Source organism: Bison bison, unplaced genomic scaffold, assembly GCF_000754665.1.
Source record: "Bison bison bison isolate TAMUID 2011002044 unplaced genomic scaffold, Bison_UMD1.0 scf7180017864289, whole genome shotgun sequence".
Classification (NCBI taxonomy): Eukaryota; Metazoa; Chordata; class Mammalia; order Artiodactyla; family Bovidae; genus Bison; species Bison bison.
In genome coordinates, this window is record NW_011494861.1 from 5372046 (window position 1) to 5396850 (window position 24805).

General features: G+C 43.5%; 1 long non-coding RNA gene across 2 annotated transcripts in view; it reads left to right on the forward strand.

Moving 5' to 3' along the window:
* LOC104995879 overlaps positions 1 to 24474 on the forward strand; it is a 41241-nt gene extending 16767 nt beyond the window's left edge. Inside the window, exons 1-3 of one of the 2 annotated variants that reach the window (XR_826114.1) lie at positions 3334 to 3397; positions 12183 to 12270; positions 23659 to 24474. This is a non-coding gene — a long non-coding RNA (uncharacterized LOC104995879). Of the gene's footprint in view, positions 1 to 3333; positions 3398 to 12182; positions 12271 to 23658 lie in introns of those variants that run through there. The other variant, XR_826113.1, reaches the window with a different exon arrangement.
* The last annotated feature ends 331 nt before the right edge of the window (positions 24475 to 24805 follow it).

The window sequence follows — 24805 nt, forward strand, 5'->3', positions numbered from 1 at the left end:
TGGAAGTAAATAGGAATACAAGTTTGTATTGAAATATGCATAACAGTTCACACTACAAAGTTCACTTTTTAAAACCTTGCCAAGTAGAATCAGGTTTACCACAGATCTGGCTAACAGAACCAACTTGTGGGATGACTCTCTTACCTCCAGCCCTGGGAGTCTAGAGCATCCCACACACTTTCTAAGTACGACGTGAACCAAGCATTGCTGTGTCAGGTAGAGAACTCATCAGGGGTTTACCTCAACATGCACAAAAATTACAGACACCAAATTTTCCTGCTTCCTAGCTGGAATCAAATCCAAACTGCTGTTCATCAAGACTCCCAGATGTTGAGAACAGACTTGTGGTTGCCAAGGGTGGAAGGGAGTTGGGGAGGGATGGAGTGAGACTTTAGGATTAGCAGATGCAAACTATTATATAGAGAATGGATAAACAAGGTCCGACTGTATAGCATAGGCAACTATATCCAATGTCCTGTGATAGATTATAAACGGAAAAGAATATGAAAAGGAACACATATATATGTATAACTGAGTCACTTTGTTGCACAGCAGAAATTAACAACATTGTAAATCAACTACAATAAAATAAAATTTTTTAAAAAATAACTCCTCAGAAATAAGCAGACAGAATTGCACTTTCCGCTATTCAAGACACTCCAGAATTCTTAATACATAGCTAATTGTTTTTATTCCTAACAATACATTGGAATTATGCAGGTAGAGTATGCACAGCTTGGTTATAAGCCAGAGATTAAAAAGACAGTAGAAGTTCTTCTTGGGGTGTATATTGGGTTACACTTGCCTTCTCTGAGATCTGGGCAGGAGGTCAGAACTGAATATAAACCCAAACTGTTTTTATATTTTTATTAAGATGAAACATGGGTGTCTGGTTTGGGTGTGTGTGGGCTTGTCTTGTCAAACAGCATTAAAAGGCTCATTACAAAACCAAAGCAAAAGAGTGGTCACTTGCCCCATTTAATTTCATTGGATACTTCCAACTCCTGTAGGTCTTTCCCCCCACTTAGACCTTTTTTCTTTTGTTCTCTCCTATTGCAATTTTGTTCTCTTCTCCTTAGTGTTATGTTTGGATGTCTTTGTCTTGTGTGTGTGTATATCTATTTTAGATTCTTGGTTTGCAGTTGCCATGACGTTTTGGATAATGGTCTTTAATAGATATGTGGTTGTTTTCAGTTGCTAATCTCTTGATTTCAATGCATTTTCGAAACCCTGCATTTGTACTCTCCTCCCCAGAAGAGGACTGTTTTTGATATCATGTCTACAACTAATTGTTTTTTTGTAAAAAGTCAAAGTGTTAGTCACTCAGTCTTGTCTGACTCTTTGTTACCATATGGACTGTAGCCCACCAGGCTCCTCTGTCCATGGGATTCTCCAGGCAAGAATACTGGAGAGGGTTGCCATGCACTCCTCCAGGGGACCTTCCTGACCCAGGAATTGAACCTGGGTCTCCTGCATCACCGACTCAATGGACATGGGTTTGGGTGGACTCTGGGAGTTGGTAATGGACAGGGAGGCCTGGCGTGCTGTGGTTCATGGGGTCGCAAAGAGTCGGACACAACTGAGCAACCAAACTAAAACTGAAACTCCTGCATCACGGGCAGCCTGTTGTGTGGATACTTCTAATTCTTAGCAGATTCTTCTGGTAGTTATTTCCCTACTTTTAAGTACAGGTTTACAAGGGTTTCCCTGGTGGCTCAGTTGGTAAAGAATCTGCCCACAATATGGGAGACTCAGGTTTAATCCCTGGGTCCAGACGATCCCTTGGAGGAGGAAATGGCAACCCACTCCAGTATTCTTGCCTGGAGAATCCCATGGACAGAGGAGCCCGGTGGGCTACAGCCCATGGGGTCTCAAAGAATTGGACATGACTGAACGACTAACACTTTGGCCACCTCATGCGAAGAGCTGACTCATTGGAAAAGACTCTGATGCTGGGAGGGATTGGGGGCAGGAGGAGAAGGGGACGACAGAGGATGAGATGGCTGGATGGCATCACTGACTCGATGGACGTGAGTCTGAGTGAACTCCGGGAGTTTCACAGGGAGGCCTGGCGTGCTGCGATTCATGTGGTGGCAAAGAGTCGGACATGACTGAGCGACTGAACTGAACTGAACTGAACTGAACTGAAGCGATTTAGCGTGTTGTTACAATGCTTCCCAGTTGGCGCTAGTGGTAAAGAACATATCTGCCAATGCAGAAGACTTAAGAGATGCAGGTTCGATCCCTGGTTTGGGAAAATCCCCTGAAGGAGGAAATGGCAACCCATTCCAGTATTCATGCCTGGAAAATTCCATAGACCCAGGCGCCTGGCAGGCTACAGTCCCTAGAGCCACAGAATCAGACACAACTGAGCAACTAACACACACACACACCCAAGCGCACACACACACACACACTTCTATAGGCTTCCAGGTGGCCCTAATGGTAAAGAACTCACCTGCCAATGCAGCAGACATAAAAGATGCAGATTCAATCACTGGGTCAGAAAGAAGGAAATGACTACCAACTCCAGTATTCTTGCCTAGAGAATTCCATGGAGTGAGGAGTCTGGCAGGCTACAGTCCATGTCGTCCCAAAGAGTTAGACACGACTGAACGACTAACACTTTCATTCTTTCACAGTTGATTTACAACTCTGTCTTGACTAATCCAACTTAGATACCATCTACTGTCTTCCCGTTATGGTAGCTGAGAATTTAGTGCTTTGACACCCAATTATAGTTACAGCATTAACTTTTGGTTAAATCAGTCTTTAAAATCTATACTATTAAGACCATGTGAAACATTGTTCACTGCTGAGTCAAATAATAAACTATGATTATAGTTTCTTTCTTTTGCAACTTCTTGTTTGTCTCAAAATTAATAGTTTCCTTATTTTCTTCCTTTCTTCTTTTTTTTGGCCACACAGCATGCAGGATCACTGTTGCCTGATTAGGGATCAAACCTGCACCCCCTGCATTGGAAGTGCAGTCTTAATCACTAGACTGCAAGGCAAGTCCCTTTCCCTTTTTAAAAATAGTTGCCTTATATTTTGGATTTCCTTTGTTTTATTCATATCTGTACTTTTTCCCCTCATCCCTTAACTTTCCTTCTTCCCAGCTGATAATCAGTTGGTTCCATTTTTGTCTCCAAGAGGCTCCTTCCTGGAACCCAGGCTCACTGATTGTGGCTAAACTTCGTTCCCCTCAGCCGGCAGGTGCCATAAATTTGTCCTTGGACTTCCCCTCACCACCACCCTGGAAATTCCCTTTGCTCCTCTAAGCCCGCCTTCCTGGGACTTCCTCTTCCTCGTTCTTGGCTCTTCAGGTTCCTCCCTCCCCTTCGTGGACCACATCTTCCAGCAGCTTCCTGAGAAAGTATACAGAGCCAGCTGAAAGGTAGGTGCTGGAGTAAGAGAGATGGAGGTCAGAACAGCAGCTTTCTTACTGCCAGGCCTGTTTGGAGGAGGTGGCTCCCTGTCAGCCAGCCAAGGGCACATCCTCCCTCTACACCCTAGAATTAAGTGCACCCACCCAGCTGTGCCGGAAAGCGGCAGCCTCCCCAGATGGGCGAGACCAATGGGACACCTGCTCTCCGCAGGCTGGCAGAGACTGAGGAGCAGAGAGGGAGGGGAGCACGATGAAGTCCAGTTCCTTCTCCCCAGTGTCCCCAGCCATGCAAGTCATAATCCTGGAGAGAAGGTGTGAGTTGAGGGGCGAAGCGGGAGGATGTGGCTAGGCCTGAGCATCAGAATTTTTAAAGTCCCTTGGGTGATTGGATGTAGCCAGGGCAAGAACCTCTGGCCTAAACAGAAGTGAGCAAGTTGGAAGAAAAAAAGGATTACCTTGGCGATTCAGTGGTTGAGACTCCACACTTCCACTACAGGGGGCACAAGTTTGATCCCAGGTCAGGGAACTCAGATCTCACATGCCACAGGGTGCAGTCTAAAAAGAAGTGAGCAGGTGTTTTTTAAGGGCTCCTGTCTCCAGCCCCCTCCTCACCTGGCCTCCTCTCTACTCCACAGGCTTTGGGCTCCTTGCCTCCACCTGCTCTCCTCCCCTGTATCACCAATCCTGCCCCTCTCCCCCTCTATCACCAGTAACAGCTCAGTTGCATGTTTCTCTCTTGTTTCAACTAGGACTGAGTTTGTGTTTCGGTTTTGTGTTCTTCTTATTTTAAGAGAGATTTCCACCAGTGGAGTGGATGGAGGGGGGAATAAAAGATACTTTCTGCTATCTCAAAAACAAACCATGGGGCACAGCCCAATTGAATGACTTCTTTTACCAAGAGTTTTCTTACACTTTTTAGAAATGACTCAGAGAGATAACAAATGGGTCTATGTCTTTGAAAATATTTCTTGTTTTGAAAGGGAGTAACAGATAAAGGATCTGAGCATCTGCTGCCAAGAGTGGATGGCTTTTAGGTCACAAGTGGTGGAGGTAGGTGGTACCCAGACTGCAGGCCTCGGTGTAGTGGAGAGGGGAGTACAGCCAGACTCTCTCCTCACGAAGCCCCTTTAAATGATATGATATATGGCGACTTCCCCCAATAACCCCTTTAATCAGCACCACACAACAGAATCATTCATCTTCCCCTACGTGAGCAGGGAGTCTAGTTTTGGGCACTCACCAGCAGCTGCACAATTTTGGCCTAAGCCTCACTTTTAACATCTCTGAAATAGACATACTTTTATGTGTGCCATATGCCTCTAAGAGTAAACATGAGGTACCGATTTGATCACATATGATGAGTTAAAAGGCATTTATCAGAGGTGTTACCATTATAATTCACCCAATCCTTTTTCCTCCAAGTCCAGGGGGAAGTCTCAACTGGGTGGCAGCCTTGCACAGGACATATCCTTCTGCATGACCTAAATAAATAAATTAAAAGTTTCATTCTGCTTTCACATTCAAATAACAATTGCCAGGGGATCAGAAAAAGCAAAGTGCAAACATAAAATAGTCTATATTTTTAAGCAAGTTGTGCAGCTAAATTCCTATACAATATCCTGGGAAGGAAGAATTTAGGGGATCATGCTAGATGGTGCTAGTGGTAATGAACCCGCTTACCGATGCAGGAGACATAAGAGACTAGGTTCCATCCCTGAGTCAGGAAGATCCCCTGGAGGAGGGCATGGCAATCTACTTTAGTATTCTTGCCTGTAGAGTCCCATGGACAGAGGAGCCTGGTGGGCTACAGTCCATGGGGTCGCAAAGAGTTGGACACACCTGAGGCACCTTGGCATGCACTCATGCACCACATTTAACTTAGAAATGAACTGGGGGCAAATCACACTGTAGCAGTCTGCTCCAGCTGCCATGACACAACACGGCAGACAGCAATAGAAATTATTTTCTCACAGTTCTGGAGGCTGAAGGCCCAAGGTCAAGGTCCAGCATGGTCAGGCTCTGGTGAGAGCACCCTTCCTGTCTTGCAGATGGCCACCTTCTGGCTGTGTGCTCACAAGATGGGGAGAGAGTTAGGGTATCTCTTCCTTTTCTTATAAAGACACCAGTTCTGTTTGGATTAGGGCCCCACCCTTGTGACCTCATTTAACCTGACTTCCTTAAAGGCCCTGTCTTATTGAGGGTCAGAAATTCAACTCACGGATTCAGGGGGACACAATTCAGTTCCTCCTCTCACATGTGGGTTCTGTCTTCCTGAATGAGCAGTGATAGAAAAAGTGAGTGTCTGGGACTGTAGCCAGTGTCTAGTCTAGACCAGAAGTAGAAATAAACTGGAATTTCCAGAATTAAAACTGTGGATCATGGCCAAGCTGATCTCCCAGGCTTGGGGGAGCTTTCCAGACTCTGGGATATCAATATGAACTGCCTCCTGAAAGCCCTAATGTCTGCTCGCTGCTCATTAATGCTTTTGGAAATCAGCTGAACCCTTGTAAACATTTAACCGCTGTTCTGAAGCATAGCTGCCTTCACACTGATGATTCTGGAAGCATTTTCCTTTGATAACTCATTGGAGGAGGTTGATGGAAATACTACATTTCTGAATCTGAAACCGCAAGAAGATTTAAGTCTCTGCCTGTTGGCGTTGAGGTCAGAGGATCTGCCACCACGGAATTCAAAGTTCTTTGTGGTTTGACATAATAGCTACCTATTAAGTTTGCCTTCTGCTTGACCTGTGCAACTGCCATTTAGGAAAGGGAAAGCTGTCATCCATCATGTGTCTTTATAAAGAACTTCTTTAAACTTTATCTTATGAAACTGTTTTCATAATTATTTAGCTTTGCTCCATTTCCAGAGCCTGCACAAGATGTACAAAGAGAGAAAAAATGCAACCCTTTAGGATCAAGCCAAAAAAATCTTCCAAACTAACAAGAATAAAAGGGGTTGGTAATTTTTTTTTAAAAGAACGTAAATCATATCATGGGTATTCCCTGGTGGCTTAGATGGTAAAAAATCTGCCTGCAATGCGAGAGACCCAGGTTTGATCCCTGGGTCAGGAAGATACCCTGGAGAAGGAAATGGCAACCCACTCCAGTATTCTTGCCTAACATATCATGAAATAGGCCCAAAATAAAATCTACTTTATTAAAAAAAAAAAACAACAATAACAAAACTGCCAGATTTTGTTCTGGTGTTCCTTGAGTGATTCCTTCAGCATGCATCATCCAACATCATTATGTCCACACCCCTCTACAATGATATCTAATGCTCAGAATGCTGATCCCAAGGCCCAGTACATCCTGAGTCATAATTCATGATGAACTAATTTGCAGTGGAAAACTGAAAAGAGCACCGAAATATTTGGTTTCTTGGATAATTTGCTGACTTTTAAGTCATATAAAAGCTGTATCTTTATGCATATTTTTTAAAGTTCATTATGAAGTATACTGTCAAGGTAAGAGAATAGAACATATTTTGTGTAACAGTTTGTGCACTTGATTGATAATTCTAAAAACTGGGCAAAATATATAGGCTTTGTTTGTACTTTCGCCCAGGCCCTACAAAGGTTAGAGCAGACCTACCTTCCACAACATGCCACTCCAGACTCCTTCTATCTTTATGTTCTACCATCCTTAGCATGTCACTTTCGGCTTTGTGGATTCTGACCTCATGGTTCAAGGTGGCTGCTCCAGCTCCAGTTTCATGGCCACGTTCCAAGGAGGAAGATGAAAACAAAGAAGAAGAGGATAAGGCGGCAGTGTATCACAAAAACAAAGTATTTAGATTGCAAAGATAATTGTGGTTTCAGGCAGTGAATTTTAAATCATTAAATCTAGGTTGAAACACATCTTTATTAATCAAAATAGGAACCATTATTATCAACACATTTTTGCCAAGGAGAAATAAGTTTGCTTATTCCTGTAGTGTAAAGATCCATGCTTTGGGATTCAACGAACTGTTGGAAAGCATTTTCTGCATACTGCTGGTTGTGAAGGGTTTTCCTTGCAAAAAGTTGTTGAGATGTTTGAAGAAGTGGTAGTCAGTTAGTGAGAAGTAAGGTGAATATGGAAGATGAGGCAAAACTTCGTAGTCTAAATTGTTTAACTTTTAAAGTGGTGATTGTGCAATGTGCAGTCAGGTGTTCTCATGGAGAATTGAGCCCTTTCTGTTGACCGTTACTGCCTGCAAGCATTACAGTTTTCGGTACATCTAATTGATTTGTGAATTAGAATGAAGAGACATCACTTTGCTGACAAAGGTCCATCTAGGCAAAGCTGTGGTTTTTCCAGTAGTCATGAACAGATGTGAGACTTGGACCATAAAGAAGGCTGAGTGCCAAAGAATTGATGCTTTTGAACTGTGGTGCTGGAGAAGACTCTTGAGAGTCCCTTGGACTGCAAGGAGATCAAACCAGTCAATTCTAAAGGAAATTAACCCTGAATATTCATTGTAAGAACTGATGCTGAAGCTGAAGACCCCAATACTTTAGCCACCTGATGCCAAGAGCCAACTCATTGGAAAAGACCCTGATGCTGGGAAAGATTGAAGGCAGGAGGAGAAGGGGACAACTGAGTATGAGATGATTGGATGGCCTCATGGACTGGATGGACATGAATTTGAGCAAGCTCCAGAAGGTGCTGAAGGACAAGGAAGCCTGGTGTGCTGCAGTCCGTGGGGTCACAAACAGTCGGACATGACTGAGTAACTGAACAACAACAAAAGCAACACTGATTTGCTGAGCATACTTCTCAGGTGTAATGGTCTCGCTGGGATTTAGAAAGCTGTAATGGATCAGACAGACAGCAGACCACCAAACAGTGACCATGACCTTTTTCTGGTGCAAGTTTGGCTTTGGGAAGTGCTTTGGAGTTTCTTCTCTGTCCAACCACTGAGCTGGTCGTCACTGGTTTTCATATAAAATCCACTTTTCATTGCATATCACAATCCAATTGAGAAATGGTTCATTGTTGTGTAGAATAAGAGAAGAAGACACTTCAAAATGACATTTTAAAAAAAATTTGTGGTCAGCTCATGAGGCACCCACTTTTTCACCTTTCCAGTTTGCTTCAAATGGGGAACAACCCTAGAATGGTCAACACTGAGTTCTTTGACAAAGACTGGTGCGGGGAAAGGTGAAGGCAAAAGGAGAAGGGGAATACAGAGGATTAGATAAGGTTAGATAGCATCACTGACTCAATGGACATGAATTTGAGCAAACTCCAAGAGATAGTAAAGGACAGGGAAACCTGGCATGCTGCAGTCCATAGGGTCTCAAAGAGTCAGACACTACTGAGGGACTGAATAACAACAGCAATTGGAGAAAAGGAGATAATGGTTATTAAACAGGCAAGTACCAGTGTCTGCCACATGCAAGGGCCAAGAGCAATGACTCCTAGGGATGCCTGGTCCCAGGATTCATGAGTCACGTGAAGTTGCCTAATCACACCTGAGTGACTTTCCACACCAGATGCTACTGACAGGTCAAGGTTCTGATGGACCTGAACGTGGAACCTGGGGTAGAGCTGAGACCACAGACAAGGGGGCCATCAGGGAGCCCAGCGTGGAGCAGCTATGGAAGAAAGAGGCACATGGACCAATGCACAAGGTTTCCAAATTTGTTCTAGAAGGCCACCTGGCAACTCATCTCAAAAGCTTTGAGAAAATAGGAACTTGCACTTCTGAAGAGGCTGATTATAGCTCAGCTCAGATTATAGCTCCACCCAGGTCCTGGAGTTATTCTGAGAACAGGTGACTCAGACTGCCCATTTTTTTGAGCTCCCTCAGGACCACCTCTGGACATGAGTTTGAGCCAACTCTGGGGATTAGTGGAGGACAGGGGAGGCTCGCATGCTGCAGTCCATGGGCTTGCAAAGAGTCAGACACGACTTAGCGACTGAACAACAGGACCTCCTGTGCCTTTGTGCCTCCATCAGCCAGAGCTGGTTTGAGTGGCAGTCTCAGATCTTCCATGTGAAGGGCCTGAGGGGCAGCATTCTGGCAGACAGTGAGATGAAGAGACACAGCAAAGCTGCCAGGCAGGATTTGCACAGCAAGATGCTAGCATTTGCAGATTATTTTTTATTTAGGTTGCTGGGATGGTAGTGGGGGGATTAATGGTAAATTTCAAACACAATCACCGAATCTCAACCTATATTAAAAATGTTTATTTAAACTTTATCACATTTAAGGAAAGACATACTCTTCAGTGTTAGTCATGTCCTACTCTTTGGGACCTCATGGACTGTAGCCCACCAGACTCCTCTGTCCAAGGAATTTCCCAGGCAAGAATACTGGAGTGGGTTGCCATTCTCTTCTCCAGGGGATCTTCCCAACCCAGGGATCGAATCCGGGTCTCCTGCATTAGAAGGCAGATTCTTTATGGTCTGAGCCACCACGGAATGCCACACAAGAAGTTAAGTTCCAACTGAGAGTCCCAGGGATTGAACCTGGAGCCTCATGCTTAATTTACTCTAAATGAATTCCTTTAGGAAAAGTATAATTTATCAGCAAGTTTTAAAGCAATGTATTTTGTGACAAATGTAGATTCAAAGTTAAGTATGTATTGATGGCATCAAAAAAAGAACTGATTTTATAGATTATTTGGAAATTTTTGCATTTTTAAAACTAGGTTTTAATAACTGAGGTTTTTATTTATAGATAAATCACACTATTTTTCCTTCTAAATGACAAATGGGAAGGTTCCAGACTACCAGTTGAAAGCACCCTCAGCAAAAACACAACCTGGGTGTGCATAATCTTTATTCCTAAAAAATGACAAGCAAGATTGGACATCATTGTCCTATCAGATCAGATCAGTCGCTCAGTCGTGTCCGACTCTTTGTGACCCCATGAATCGCAGCACACCAGGCCTCCCTGTCCATCACCAACTCCCGGAGTTCACTGAGACTCACGTCCATCAAGTCAGTGATGCCATCCAGCCATCTCATCCTCTGTCGTCCCCTTCTCCTCCTGCCCCCAATCCCTCCCAGCATCAGAGTTTTTTCCAATGAGTCAACTCTTCCCATGAGGTGGCCAAAGTTTCAGCTTCAGCATTATTCCTTCCAAAGAAATCCCAGGGCTGATCTCCTTCAGAATGGACTGGTTGGATCTCCTTGCAGTCCAAGGGACTCTCAAGAGTCTTCTCCAACACCACAGTTCAAAAGCATCAATTCTTTGGCTCTCAGCCTTCTTCACAGTCCAACTCTCACATCCATACATGACCACAGGAAAAACCATAGCCTTGACTAGACGAACCTTTGTTGGCAAAGTAACGTCTCTGCTTTTGAATATGCTATCTAGGTTGGTCATAACTTTCCATCCAAGTAGTAAGCGTCTGTTAATTTCATGGCTGCAGTCACCATCTGCAGTGATTTTGGAGCCCCCAAAATAAAGTCTGACACTGTTTCCCCTGTTTCCCCATCTATTTGCCATGAAGTGATGGGACCAGATGCCATAATCTTCGTTTTCTGAATGTTGAGCTTTAAACCAGGTTTTTCACTCCCCTCTTTCACTTTCATCAAGAGGCTTTTGAGTTCCTCTTTACTTTCTGCCATAAGGGTGGTGTCATCTGCATATCTGAGGTTATTGATATTTCTCCCGGCAATCTTGATTCCAGCTTGTGTTTCTTCCAGTCCAGCGTTTCTCATGATGTACTCTGCATAGAAGTTAAATAAACAGGGTGACAATATACAGCCTTGACGAACTCCTTTTCCTATTTGGAACCAGTCTGTTGTTCCATGTCCAGTTCTAACTGTTGCTTCCTGACCTGCATACAAATTTCTCAAGAGGCAGATCAGGTGTTCTGGTATTCCCATCTCTTTCAGAATTTTCCACAGTTTATTGTGATCCACACAGTCAAAGGCTTTGGCATAGTCAAGAAAGCAGAAATAGATGTTTTTCTGGAACTCTCTTGCTTTTTCCATGATCCAGCGGATGTTGGCAATTTGATACTTTTAGCTTTTAATTTTGGAAAATTTTAATTTGGATCTGATGAAAACAACTAAGAAAGCTGGGAAACCATATTATAGCCAATTTGTGGAAATGTTATCATTCTGGTGGTGCAGCGGTGAAGGATCCACCTGCCAGTGCAGGGGACACAAGAGAGGTAGGTTCACTCCCTGAGTCGGGAAGATCCTCTGGAGAAGGGCATGGCTACCCACTCCTGCATTCTTGCCTGGAAAATTGCATGGACAGAAGAGGCTGGCAGGCTACAGTCCATGGCGTCGCAAAGAGTCAGCCCCAGCTGAGCGCACACATGCACATACACGCACATCTTGCCATTTAGCCTTTATTTCTCATCATCAGTGTTTCTTAAGCTTTCTTTAATCCAAGAGGCATTATGGTTAGAAATTTAAAAATGGGGACGTCCTTGATGGTCCAGTGGCTAGGAGCTTCCCCTGTGAGGGCACGTGTTCTCTCCTTGCTCGGGAACTAAGACCCTGCATGCCATGTGGCACAGCCAAAAAATAAAGTAGAATAAAATCTGTTCTAAAAAAAGAAATTTAAAAATGAAAATGATTTCTGTGTACCAGACTGAGGGCCCAAGGTGTTGATACAACTCAAGGCTCAGAGAAAACCAACCAAAGATTAAGTTTAGTCATTGTTCTACTTTAAAAAATAGAAATGGAAGCATGTCACTGCTGTCTTTAAGGCTGTAAACCTTTGGGTCTACCACGACAAACTTCACTTCCTCCCAAATCTCTTGCTGATATCTCAGATTCTTGAGCTCAGGGCCCATCTTTCCAGTCCACTGACTGCTCCTCTGTCTAACTCTGCTCAGATGTCCTGTAATTTCTGTGACCAGAGAAGACATTCAGCCATGCTGTCCCTCGGCCAAGATGAACTAAGCCTGCGCCCCCAGAGAGCTGGTAAGACAGCAGCTGTAGAAACATACAGTTCTGGGTTTCAACATGCAAACGACCACATTTCCTTGACCCCGGGTGTCCTCGGAAACATTCCCCACCAATGAGTACAAATTCTGCTCTTGGAATGTGGTAAATTGAGAAATTCAACACAAACACCCCAATCTGACAGCCTTCCTTCTGGCCTTTCATGGCATTGTTTATGGAGCTAGATTTTCGCAAATGCATTCCTTTAGGTTCAAGGTTTTAGACTTTTTTTTTTTTTTTTCATTTTTCCCTTCAGCCCAGAAACTAAATTTTTTCCTAAAAGGAAGCTGGTCGTGGTTCTCTTGTTCTACGGTACGGGCAAGTGGACTGGGTCAGGTTTCAGTCGCCCTGTAATCATCCTGCCATTCTGATGGCCAACCAACTTCCTTTTATGGAATTGCTTCTTCCCCTTCAGGGCAACCTGATGGGACTGAAAACCCTGGCTCAGGCCTCCCACTGAGGGCTTGAAAGGACATGCTTCCAGGTCTCCCAGAACCAGAACCGGAACTGCATCATTTCCATTCCAAACCCAGGGCCCACACCACACATCCCTTCTAAGAGCCAGTGTGGCCCTTCTAATGCATTCCCTTTTGCTTAAATTCAATTCTAACCAGTGCTGCTGCTGTCCGCGTGCTCAGTCGTGTCTGACTCTTTGTGACCCCATGGACTGTAGCCTGCCAGGCTCCTCTCCATGGGATTCTTCAGGCAAGAATACAGGAGTGGGTTGCCATGCCCCCCCCTCCCCCACCAGGGGATCTTCCCGACCTGGGGATCAAATCCATGTCTCTTATGTCTCCTGCATTGGCAGGTGGGTTCTTTACCAGCTGAGCCAACTCTACCAGTGACCCCAGTGTAAACCACAGGAGCCCATCCCTGTCTGTTCCAGTCAGAATTCTGGGCAGAAATTAGCTTTAGCTCAAATATTGATATATATTGGAGTAGGAAATGGCAACCCACTCCAGTACTGTTGCCTGAAAAATCCCATGGACAGAGGAACCTGGTGGACTACAGTCCATAGGGTCGAAAAAAGTCAGACACGACTGATTGACTGAGCACGCATTGATATATACTCTCTGTCAGAAAAAATGTGGACCTGTTAGGTACCAATGAGATGTGCTCAAACCTCCTGGAAGTCTGTCCCAGAGGTGAATCCTCACATAGCCACAGTTGTTTTTACTAAAGTATTTTATTTTCTTTTCCATGAAAATCTTCAAAGGATTAATACAATCTTCTTAGAATGGGATTATGGGCCTCACACCAAACTCTGCATGAAACATTCATTTTAAGGAGCATTCATCCAGAGTCCTGGGGTCAATTCTGGGAAACAAAGTATCCAGAACGTTGGGCATCTGGAACCGGAGCTAGAGCTCACGGAAACGCAGGCACCAACTTCAATTTCTCTTACCCAGTGAGGATATGACCTGAAACTGAGTTTGGTTCAAGAAACAAGAGAATCCAATGTTGATAAGCACTTTCTTGAACACCACCGTGATTGCTGGAGCAAGCTCTTCTTCAGCGAGGATAATGAGCCCAGGGTATAAAAAGTTCAAGGACATAGAAAAAAAACATGGACTGTATTGATGGGCCCCTTTGTGTCCATGGGTTTCCCTGATTACACAGTTGGTAAAGAATCCGCCTGCAGTGCAGGAGACCCCGGTTGGATTCCTGGGTTGGGAAGATCCTCTGGAGAAGGGATAAGCTACCCACTCCAGTATTCTTGGGCTTCCTTGGTGACTCAGCTGGTAAAGAATCCACCTCCAAGGCAGGAGACCTGGGTTCGATCCCTGGGTTGGTAAGATCCCCTGGAGAAGGGAAAGGCTACCCACTCCAGTATTTTGGCCTGGAGAAGTCCATGGACTGTACATTCCATGGGGTTTCAAAGAGCCAGACAAGATTCAGCAACTTTCACTTTGAGTCCATGGAGGCGTCCACTTTGGTTCCTGGAAAGCTACTCTGAGTTGTATCTCAGAATACAGTATGTCCCCTACATACAAACCTTCAAGTTTTGAACTTCCTAAGATATCAACATGCATTCCACAGTGTCAGGTGTGACTGACATTGCAGCTTGTCCTCCATCTCTTACTGCTAATGATCCTTCAGCTCTGCCATCTCCCACCTCCTATCCCTCCCCAGTCAGTAACTCTTCTTGCCTCTTCACTTGATGGCAGCCCCTGTGTGCCGGCTGTTGGACTATACTATTGTAATTTGCAAGGTACTGTACTGTAAGATTAAAAATGTTTCCTATATTTTTTGTGCTTTTTATGTATTATTTGTGTGAAAAGTATTATAAACCTATTACAGTATAGTACTATACAGCTGCTGCTTGCTCCTTGGAAGGAAAGCTATGACAAACCTAGACCCCATGTTAAAAAGCAAAGACATCGCTTTGCCAACAAAGGTCCATACAAAGCTATGATTTTTCCAGTAGTCATGTATGGCTATGAGAGTTGGACCATAAAGAAGGCTGAACGCTGAAGAATTGATGCTTTCAAATTGTGGTGTTGGAGAAGACTCTTGAGAGTCCCTTGGACAGCAAGGAAATCAAGCCAGTCCATCCCAAAGGCAATCAGTCATGAATATTCATTGGAGGGACTGATGCTGAAGCTGAAGCTCCAATACTTTGGCCATCTAATGTAAAGAATGGACTCACTGGAAAAGACCCTGATGCTGGGAAAGATTGAAGACAAAGAGGAAAAGGGGATGACAGAGGACAAGATGGCTGGATGGCATCACTGACTCAACGGACATGGGTTTGAGCAAATTCCAGGAGGTAGTGAAGGGTGGGGAAGCCTGGCATGCTTCAGGCAACAATTATATAGCTAATTGTGTTAGTTGAGTATCTAGGCTAATTTGTTGGACCTACAAAAGCACTCTCAAAGTGGAGCTCATTCATATGTGGGGTCTTAGGGTACATCTGCTTCCACGCTTGGGAAGGAAAGGCTGCCCCACTTCCTATGAGCCTTTGTTCAAAAAATATGGACTTTAACCTAATCTTATAGAGAAGATATATGTGTGGGCTCTTCCCACTAGATGCTAATCCAACCAACATACCAAGATGGTGTCAAAACTGAAATTGGCATCACCATTCTTGCAATATTCATCCAGTTGAAAGAAGAACCAGTGAACTAGCTATTGCCAAGATGGGAACAGATGAGCCCATGGTGTGAGGCCAGGGGTGGTTGAAAGAATTATATCTGTAGAATTTACCCAGTTCCCTAGAGGAGACCATTTATGATCAGTGATGACTCAAAGGAAGTTGACTTAGGGCAGTGTAGTCCAATGACTGCTTCCTGGCTTTCCCAACCCTATCAGTCTGGGATGTGGGACAGCTCTGGATCTCAGAGGGAGTCAAAAACATAAGGAACCTCAGGGCATTTTCCCTAAACAGAACAAGAACAAAAGCCAGAACCCTCTCAAACTTCTAGACCTCACTACCATGATCACAGGAGGATGGGATCAGCCAGATTCCAAATATGGGGACTTTCTTTTTTCCCCAGAACTTCTAACTGTTTATTTTGTATTGGGGGTAGAACTGATTAACAATGTTGTGGTAGTTTCAGGTGAACAGCCACACATATATACATATACATGTATCCATTCTCCCCCGAACCCTCCTCCCATCCATGCTGCCATGTAATACTGAGCAGAGTTCCACGTACTATACAATAGATCCTTGTTGGTTATCCATTTTATTTATTTAATTTTATCTTTGAAGCTTCAGTATATTTTTCATTAATTAATTATATTCAGTTCAGTTCAGTTCAGTCAGTCACGTCGACTCTTTGCAACCCCATGGACTGCAGCACACCAGGCTTCCCTGTTTATCACCAACTCCCAGAGCTTGCTCAAACTCATATCCACCAAGTCGGTGATGCCATCCAACCATCTCATCCTCTGTCGCTCCCTTCTCCTCCTACCTTCAATCTTTCCTGGCATCAGGGACTTTACTTAGATTGGCCATTGTTTTACTGTAATATCATTCTTTTTTTTTTATGTGGAAGTCTTTTTTTTTAACACCAAAAACATTCTGTGTTGGGGTATAGCTGATTAATAATGCTGTGATAGTTTCAAGTGGACAGCAGAGGGACTCAGCCATACATACACATGTATCCATTCTCCCCCAAAACCCTCTCCCACTCCCACTGGCACATAACACTGAGCAGAGTTCCATGTGCTATACAGTAGGTTTTTGTTGGTTATCCATTTTGAATATAGTAGTGTGTACATGACCTTCCCAAAGTCCCTAACTATTCCCTCCCCCCAGCAGCCATACTTTGCTTCTCTAAGTCTGTGAATCTCTTTCTGTGTTGTAAGTAAGTTCATTTGTATCATTTATTTTTAGATTCCACAAATAAAGAACGTCATAGGATATTTCTCCTTCTCTGACTTATTTCACTCAGTTGGAACACTCTCTAGTTCCATTCATGTTGTTGGAAATGGCATTATTTCATTCTTTTTAATGGCTAAGTAATATTCCATTGTATATCTGTACCACATCTTCTTTATCCATTCCTCTGTCAATGGACGTTTAGGTTGCTTCCATGTCTGGGCCATTGTAAACAGTGCTGCAATGCACAGTAGGGTGTGTGTATCCTTTTGGATCATGCTTTTTCTCCAGATGCATGCCCAGGAGTGGGATTGCAGGATCACAAGCTCTATTTTAACTTTTTAAAGAAACCTCCATAAAATGTGGGGACTTTCTACAGGACAGACAACCCAGGTTCTCCAACAAACAAACATCATGGAAAAAAAGGAGGAGGGGGTTATTTCAGCTTGAAAGAAGCATAAGAGATCTAACAGTCAAATGAAATACATGGATATTGTTTGGATCCAATTTTGAACAAATTAACTGTAAAATCCCATTATTGAGGCCCTGGGGGAAATTTGAACTCAGTTGGGTATCAGATGATTGCAGCACTTTGTACTGTGTCATCCTGGCCAAGCTGGAGCTATATTTCTGTAGATCCCTTTATTGAAGTAGTTCTGGGTTAGTAGAGGCCAAGAGAGGAATTCTCACCAGACTTGGGAGACAGAGGCTCTCCAAGGTTGCGATGATGCCATGCAGGACAGGGGCACAGAGGAATCAGTGGATTCCAGCTTGTCTTCCTCTGTCCCCACCCAACACTTCTCCCAGTCCACCAACTCTGCAGGCCTACGGTGGTCCTGATCCCATCCCCAGATGCTTGGCTGTGGTTCACTCTGACCCAAGCTGTTACTATTTTACAGTTCAATTCAGTTGCTCAGTCATGTCTGACTCTTTGTGACCCAATGGACTGCAGCACTCCAGGCCTCCCTGTCCATCGCCAACTCCTAGAGTTTACTCAAGCTCATGTCCATTGAGTTGGTGATGCCATCCAGCCACCTCATCCTCTGTCGTCCCCTTCTCCTCCTGCCTTCAAGCTTTCCCAGCATCAGGGTCTTTCCAAGGAATCAGTTCTTCACATCAGTGGCCAAAGTATTGGATTTTCAGCTTCAGCATCAGTCCCTCCAAAGAATATTCAGGACTGATTTCCTTTAAGATGGACTGGTTTGGTCTCCTTGCAGTCCAAGGGACTCTCAAGAGTCTTCTCCAACACCACAGTTCAAAAGCATCAATTCTTCGGCGCTCCTCTTTGTTTATAGTCCAACTTTCACATCCATACATAACTACTGGAAAAACCATAGCTTTGATTAGACGGACCTTTGTTGGCAAAGTAATATCTCTGCTTTTTAATATGCTGTCTAGGTTTGTCATAGCTTTTCTTCCAAGGAGCAAGTGTCTTTCAATTTCATGGCTGCAATCACCATCCCCAGTGATTTTGGAGCCCCCCCAAAATTAAATCTGTCACTGTTTGCTCTGTCTCCCCATCTGTTTGCCATCAAGTGATGGGACCAGATGCCATGATCTTAGTTTTCTGAATGTTGAGCTTTAAACCAGGTTTTTCACTCTCCTCTTTCACTTTCATCAACAGGCTCTTTAGCTCTTCTTAGCTTTCTGCCATAAGGGTGGTGTCATCTGCATATCTGAGGTTATTGATATTTCTCCTATCAATCTTGATTTCAGCTTGTGCTTCATCCAGCCCAGCGTTTCTCATGATGTACTCTGCATATAAGTTAAATAAGCAGGGTGACAATGTACAGCCTTGACATACTCCTTTCCCGATTTGGAACCAGTCTGTTGTTCCATGTCCAGTTCTAACTGTTGCTTCCTGACCTGCATACAGATTTCTCAAGAGGTAGGTCAAGTGGTCTGGTATTCCCATGTCATTAAGAATTTTCCAGAGTTTGTTCCAGAGTTTCCAGTCAAAGGCTTTGGCATAGTCAATAAAGCAGAAGTAGATGTTTTTCTGGAACTCTCTTGCTTTTTACTATTTTACAGGTATTTTGTTAATTGTGTTAGGTTGATAGTTGTTGCCCTCAGAAAGACTGAGCACAGAAGGACTGATGCTTTTGAATTGTGATGCTGGAGAAGACTCTTGAGAGTCCCTTCGACAGCAAGGGATTAACCAGTCAATCCTAAAGGAAATCAACCCTGAATATTCATTGGAAGGACTGATGCTGAAGCTGAAACTCCAATACTTTGGCCACCTGATGCGAAGAGCCAACTCACTGGAAAATATCCTGATGCTGGGAAAGATTGAAGACAAAAGGAGAAGGGGACAGCAGAGGATAAGATGGTTAGATAGCATTACTGACTCAACGGACATGAATTTAAGCAAACTCCAAGAGACAGGGAAGCCTGGCATGCTATAGTCCATGGGGGTCACAAAGAATTGGACATGACTTAGTGACTGAACAAAAACCACAGAAAAAGTCTTCTTCTGTCCCAGGCACATACTGAAGTGTTAATGGGTAAAATTATGTCCTGTGTGCAGGATGATGAAACAGCATTGAGAAACAGTGTTGATTAATAAACTGGATGGGGGGCCTGAATATTCACTGAAAGGACTGGTGCTGAAGATCCAATACTTTGGCCACCTGATGCAAAGAGCTGAATCATTGGAAAAGACCCTGATGCTGGGACAGATTGAAGGAGGAGAAAGGGACGACAGAGGATGAGATGGTTGGGTGTCATCACCTTTTCAATGGACATGAATTTGAGCAAGCTTGGGGAGTTGGTGATGGACAGGGAAGGCTAGCATGCTGCAGTCCTTGGGGTCGCAGAGTCAGACATGACTGAGCAACTGAACTGAACTGACTGGGCCTTGCTTTATTCACTGTGTGTATCTGGTTTACTTGAAAGTGCTCATGATAAAATTTTGGGTGGAAGGGGGAGTTAAGGAAATGGCCCAAAGACCCCCCTTCCTGGACTACAAAAGTATAAAATGGGGTGGTGGGCAGGGTGGGGTGAGAGCTGGCCAATTCTTCAATTAAAAAGAAAGAGAAAAAAACTAAGAGGGGCAGGAATCTGATGAACACATTCACATCCCAGAAAAGCAAAGAAAACCACTTAAGTCTTCCTATTCCTTTTAAACCATTTAGAATACATTTTAGCATGTGTGAGCTGGTCTGGCTGTTCTTACAAAGTTTAAGAAATCTGTGACCTTGGAACTCTGAGATGTGTGTCAGATATTGAATCTTTTTTAATGGTGGTTGGAGGACTGTGTTTCAGACATCAGTATGTACTTTTTCAAAGGTACATTCTATACTGAATTCTTAAATATTTGAGATATAGAACTTTTTTTTAAGGAAAAAATGTAAAAATCTGCATCGTCTCAGAGGCATTGTTTTGGTTAGGAGGGAAGATGACAGGACTGCAGCCAACCAAAGCAGAAAGGCGGAGAATGGCAAAGGGCCTGCGGTTTTGTTCACGAACGCTCTTCTCCAAGGCTGAACTTCTTGGAAAGGGGTTTATTTTGTTTCACGCTGACCCAGCTCCACTTCTAGGTCATTTTAGGATCTCAGTTGGTGGCCACAGCTTTTGAGGTTTTTGAGCCAAGCTCCTTCTTTAAAAAAGGGGGGAAGGGGATATTATTTAAGTACAAAGATGTTATATGGACAATATTAAACAAAATAAAATAGATTTTTTTTCTTGGAAAACTAAATTCTCAGTGTTGGTAGAGTGCATCAAGTCAGTGAACTCAGACACAATGTGCATCTGACAGAAACAACATCAAAAGGCAAAATACTGCACAATGTTTTTAAAGTGATAAAAGCCATTCCTGGAGCCCTAGCTCAGGATGTGAGAGCAAGGAGGGAGGAAGTTGGAAAGTCAGACAAAACAGGGTGCCCCAGGCAAGACGGAGGGAGTAGGATGCAAACTCAGAGACACAGACAAGGAGATAGTCAAGATGCAAAATGCTAACCCCAGAGGAGGCACCTGCTCTATCCTCGAGGTTTGCATGAGGCTCCTGTAACTCTCTGTCCCACAATCAAGTAACAGTAACATGGGTGGGGAGCTGAAGCACAAAGTCTTCTAAAAGGTTCAGTTCCTGGTGGTCTTCCCTGGGAAGGAGATAAGAATTCACCACCCCAAAATCTTCCTCTTTGGCATAAGAATTATTTTGAGTTGAAAGCAATTGAGAATCAGCAAATGCAGGAGAAGCTCTCTGCTCTCCCCTTAACTGCCTAAGATCAGGGCACACATTTGCAAGTGTGAAAGTGTCCTCTGTCCCCACTCGCACTCCCCAAATCCCACGGTCCCACCCCACCCCTGTACCAGAAGAGGAGAGAACTCATGACAGAGATGAAGAGTGACAGCAAGCCGAGGTGGTGTCAGACCTGCCGGGACTACCCCAGCAGTCCAGTGTCTGAGACTGTGCTCCCAGTGCAGGAGGCACGAGTCTGATACCCGTTCAGGGAACCCCGCATGCTGAAACCAAGACCTGGGGTGTGTGTGTGTGTGTGTGTGCTCACGCATGCTGGGCTCAGTCATATCTGAATCTTCGCAAGCCCATGGACTGTAGCCCGAAAGGCTCCTTTGTCCATGGGATTTTCCAGGCAAGAATACTGGAATAGGTTGCCATTTCCTCCTCCAGGGGATCTTCCCAACCCAGGGATCGAACCAGAATCTCTTGTGCCTCCTGAATTGGCAGGAGGATTCTTTACCAGCTGCGCCACCTAGAAAGACCTGGTAACAGCCAAATAAATAAATCAGTATTTCAACAAACATACAACAGCCCTGACTATAAGAACTTTTATCTTCCATTAGTTCCCCCATATATTTTCTACTTTCTTCCCCAGGATTTATCATCTCTTGAAGCCCAAACTCTCCTTCCTTGGTTAAAAATCTTTTATGATATCCCCAAATCTACTGATTCTTTGAGTTCTACTTTGTTAATGTGAACTCTCATTTATGTAAATGTGTTTTAAACTTGCATATTCTGCCCCCCTTAAACTATCTTTTTTCATTTAATTCTAAGTCCCTCAGCACAGAACCTAAGAGGGTGGAGGAAACATTTTTTTCTTCCCCGACACCTGCATGCAAGGACTAATTAAAATTAAAACACAAATCAGAGCCCTCTGCTTAATTCCCAGCCCCCATGAAAAAAACTCACTGAAGGCAGTTAAGATCGTGAGGCTACCGTGACTTGGCAAAAGAATTCATTTCTATAATAAATCACTGGCCCAGACCCTTCCCAGGTCCAAACAGAAAGCCCAATATCAGGGTGACCTGCTCAGACTTTGACACAGCACTCACTCACTCAGCAATGGTTGTACAGGTTTCTACCATTACTGTGTACCATATTTTTTTAAAGAGTTTTGTTAAGACATAAGGGCTTCCCAGGTGGTGCTGGTAAAGAACCCACCTGCCAATTCAGGAGATATAAGAGACTCAGGTTCAATCCCTGGGTTGGGAAGATCCCCTGGAGGAGGAAATGACAACCCACTTCAGTATTCTTGTCTGGAGAATCCCATGGACAGAGGAGACTGGTGGGCTATAGTCTATAGGGTCACAAAGAGTTGGACATGACTGAAATGACTTAGCACACACATTTTAAGGCATAAAGTAAAACAGACAAAAGATAAAGTGCACATTAGGAAGTGTACAATTAGGAATTTACCTGATGATTCAGTAGCTAAGACTCCACGCTCCCAGTGCAGGGGGCCCAGGTTCCATCCCTGATCAGGGAACTAGATCCCACATGCCTCAACTAAAGATCTCACATGCCTCAACAAAGACTGAAGAGCCAAGATCCCACAGGCTGCAACTAAGACCCCGAACAGCCAAAATAAAAATTTTTGTAAATGTGTGCAGTTAGAAAAGCTTTGTGTGTTCATACATCCATGAAACCATCATTCTAATCAAAATAATGAGCAGTACCATTACTCCCCTGAAGCCTCCTCACTCCTTTTTGATATTATAGTATTTTTAGGTACTGAATTATGTTTGTGAATGTAACATCATTGCATTTTAGACTTTTTTGGCAATTAGCTTAGCCTTTTGGCTCTTCAACCCTTCTCCTCTGAATCCCTCCTGATATCCACCCAATCTGGACATCTTTACTCCAAGCTCTCCCAATCCTTATCACCACTTACCACCTGCACCTCCCCACCAAGTCCTCTTGCCACCATCCTAAGACAAATTCCCTTAACTCAGGGACAGTGGTTAGGGTCTGTGATCTGTGAGCTCACAGGGCTCCAACAGCTCCTGGGGAGGGGTATAGATGTGAAGGAGGTGCAAAGCTTGGACAAACCAGACTCCAAGAGATGGAATGCTTATGGAGGTTCAGTTTTCATCTCCAGTTATACCATCTAATGAATTTGAAAATCTTTAAATAGAATTCTGACGTCATTAAAAAATAGCATTTCATATTACTTGAAATAAATACTAAAATTCCAGCATTGTCATTTTCCTGTGACATTGACAAAAGCATATGTCACTGGACTGAGTCACCCTAAATAAGATAGTTTTTATCTTTGAGGTGTTTGAGCTCTGAGGTGCTCATATAATCCATGCATGAGGATCACTTATATTAGATTAGACATTTATATTAGAACTTTCTATAGTTGTCCTGGTCTTACTTCTATTTTAAAAATCCCTAAGATGTACCACTTCTCAAGGCAGATGCAACGTAAAATTAAATTTTCAACTGAAGTATGTTATAGCTCGAGTTGTTCTGAGGATTTTTGTTTTGTTTTGTTTATTAATTAATTTTAATGGAAGCAGACATTAAATCTAGATTAATTAAAGAAGACTGAATCTTCTTGAAATGTTACATTTAAATTTAAGGAGTACCTTTAGACTTTCAAATTCTTAGTATTAACTGAGTTGTATTTTTCTGACATTCTTAATTAGCTTTAGGAAAGTTGAACTGAGCAATACTGAGGTATCGAAAACCTATTTAAATGACAAAATTATCTGAATAACAAACAATGGTGCTAACTCGCATTTTAACAAGTGAACAAAACCTTAAAGGATATATTTAACTGCCTTTTCCCTTTCAGAGATATGATCTCATAATTGCATGGAATTACACCTGAGATATCAGATGTCCTGTGCTTACCTTCTACGTGCTCACCTTCTACGTGCTCTGCTGGAGGGAAGCTAAGATCCTTCATTCTTTTCAGACAACTGGTTCTTCAAAGACGCTGACAAACCAGATAGTCCAGAACTGTACACTCTGGAGCTAATTCCACGAGCAGCTGAGACCAGGATGGATGGATTCTTGGATACAGATAGGGAAGTAGAGAGAGGAATGGAGAGGCTGCTGAACCAGGAGCACTTGTGCAAAGTAAACATGAATTCTGAGGTGATGATAGACAACACAGAACTTTAAAGGTGCAACCAAGGAAATGGAAGCTAAAAGCTTGCAAGTGGCCCTTCCTGACCTCCCTTACGTGTCTCCCCTTTCCTTTCCTTTTTTTTTTTTTCTCCCTTTTTCCTTCTCTTAGCATCTTGTCCCTTTCTAAATAATTAAGTCTGTAATTCATGAAGGTCAATAGAGCAAAGGAGGTGTGTGTGAGGAGAGGTGGCCCAGAGAGGGGACTCAGAGCTCAGGATTCTATGCATATTCTAGGTCCAGATGGGGTGTCAGAGCCGATAGAGGGAGGAAGTCCACATGGGGGAGGAGGGGTGGAGACTGATTCTATACAGGGCATGGATCAAATAAGTAAGTATACTTAGAAAAATGGGATCTAGGTTTCTCACTGTAAGAGAAAGGAATTGCAAATATGGAAATAGAGAAGATGAGAAAGAGCCCTGTGATATTGGATTGAAATTGAAGGTGTTGGTGTGAACTCAAAGGTGTCAATAAAAATACACATGGAAATGAATGTGTGTGTGTTGACACATTCGTGTATTTTCTAGCTCTGTCTACCGAGAGGTTCTTGGTGCAGCAATAGCTCCATAGCCATGAGCACACCTAGTGCCCAGATCGTGGTTTCTAAGTACCATTCTCCACTAAAAGCTCTTTGGAGAAGCAGCTGGTTCTAGGGCTAGGACAGGGTATGTAGAAGTCGAACCTAGAACATCTATCTGTGTCAGAAAAAAATATGGAAATGCTCAAAGGATGACAGGGAAATGTCACAAAGACACAGAAGTCAGCTTGAAGGGGCTCAAATATAACACAATTTGAACATAAAAAGAATTGTA